The 1,925-nt window shown below is 29.6% G+C and overlaps 1 non-coding gene across 1 annotated transcript; it reads right to left on the reverse strand.

Annotated features, from left to right (window-relative positions):
* Nucleotides 1-402: 402 nt before the first annotated feature.
* Trnav-cac (transfer RNA valine (anticodon CAC)) lies at nt 403-475 on the reverse strand. The gene has a single exon. It is a non-coding gene; the product is annotated as a tRNA-Val (tRNA).
* Between the last annotated feature and the right edge of the window lie 1,450 nt (nt 476-1,925).

Raw genomic sequence — 1,925 nt, forward strand, 5'->3', positions numbered from 1 at the left:
TGTTCAAAACACTTTGTGGATCTAGTTTTGTCTTTATTACATAAAGAAAGCGTCATTATTCACACAAACAAGAATATTTTGCCAATGGTTTTACTATTAAAAAAAATTAACAATTATATTTTCTGATACCGTTAATTTTGCTAGATGTCAAAAATGCTACCAATGAAGATAAAAAAATCATTTTTTAATCTTGTTTATAAATTTCTTGTGGTCTGATTTAATTTATTTATGTATTTTAATATTTTTAATGAATACATAGTGTTTGATAGTTCTAACACACTAGACTACAATTCTAAATTGACGTAACACCTATCGCCTCCACCACCAAACAATACACATTTCACTGTGTGTACAAAAATAAGGAAACTTATTCCGCTAACAGCTAAGAAGAAATGTTTATAGTGTTTCCGCCCGGGATCGAACCGGGGACCTTGTGCGTGTGAGGCACACGTGATAACCACTACACTACGGTAACGATATAATAGGTAATTAACTTTAATGGTTAGATTAATCTTAACCGTGGAACTACTATATTTACCTAGACAATAACATTTACTTCACACACAGCAGTTTTGTTAAAGCCTCTCTTTAAACACTGTCATAATATGTCATCAGTAACAAAGCGAAAATAAACATAGTATAAATTTATAATAATAACATACTCTGTCTTATGACTATGTGGCTTTATTACAACTAAATTATAATATATTAAAATAAAATGATCTTGAGTGTGGTGCTCGATGACCTAAAGGGAGAGGGGTTCAGGAGTGGGGCATTCGATGACATGTTTGCATTATATATATATATATATATATATATATATATATATATATTTGCGTATTTTCATACTCGTTCACTTTTATAACTGCGCAGTTGCACCCTTGCATACATGGACTGATGAATGTTTGGGCATTTGCAATTGCATACTTGCTCAATGCCCTATTGGCTCATTTGCAAACATGGTAAATTGCATACATTCACATATCATACATAGATTGTTATACATATAACTCTGAAGTTTCACTACTAACGCAGGTGTCAACCAAGTATCCATGTTTAATTTTTCAAACCATATTTTTTTTTCAACCTTTCAAATAATTCGTGGTGTATTAAAAAATGTATATAAAAGTTTTCTATACTACTCTTAGGTAGTATGATACTTCAAACGGATGTAATATAATTCATATTAAGGAGAATATATTTATTCCGCTTTGCATAAAAAAAAATTATTTCTACCCCTTAGGTCTGATCTTACACATTAATGAAGTCAACCGAGGTTTTCCATTACTATTAATGTATCAGTATGAAAGTGTGTACAAAATTACGGCAAAAATCGTGTTCATTAAACAGTTATGTACGTTTATTTACATATATACACTTATACATTTGAATTGACGATATTTTATTTATTCAGAGTTTATAAAACAAAAAAACTTTTATAATATTTATGTAAGTAACATCACGGTTATGAGAACAATTAACAACAAAAAGTTAATTGCAGTGCTAATATTTGATACATCCGTAGGAATCGCAATAATAAAATAATGACACGAAATTACTACAATCAAACATGACGGAATAAGCCTTACATCAGTGTTATTTTTTTATTTAATTTTCTTGTCATCACATCACTATTAATTATAGGTTTTGTTTTGGTTAATATATCATCTGACTTTATTTTTTGCTGTGTCAAAAATTTACACACAAGATACTTACTGAACGTTATTTCCGAGTCATATAACTTAAGACAAGTTATCACGGTTATGAAAACTCGCGTGATATTTTACGGCTATTAGATAATATTAGCAAGTAAACTTTTGGGTACATTTGAGGTGAAATATAATGTGCAAGAGAGTTATCGTAAATAAATATACAGGAAAAGCCTTGAAATGAAACCATTGACAATAAGATGAAGTGACATGCAT

The sequence above is a fragment of the Bacillus rossius genome, chromosome 12, assembly GCF_032445375.1.
Source record: "Bacillus rossius redtenbacheri isolate Brsri chromosome 12, Brsri_v3, whole genome shotgun sequence".
Taxonomy (NCBI): domain Eukaryota; kingdom Metazoa; phylum Arthropoda; class Insecta; order Phasmatodea; family Bacillidae; genus Bacillus; species Bacillus rossius.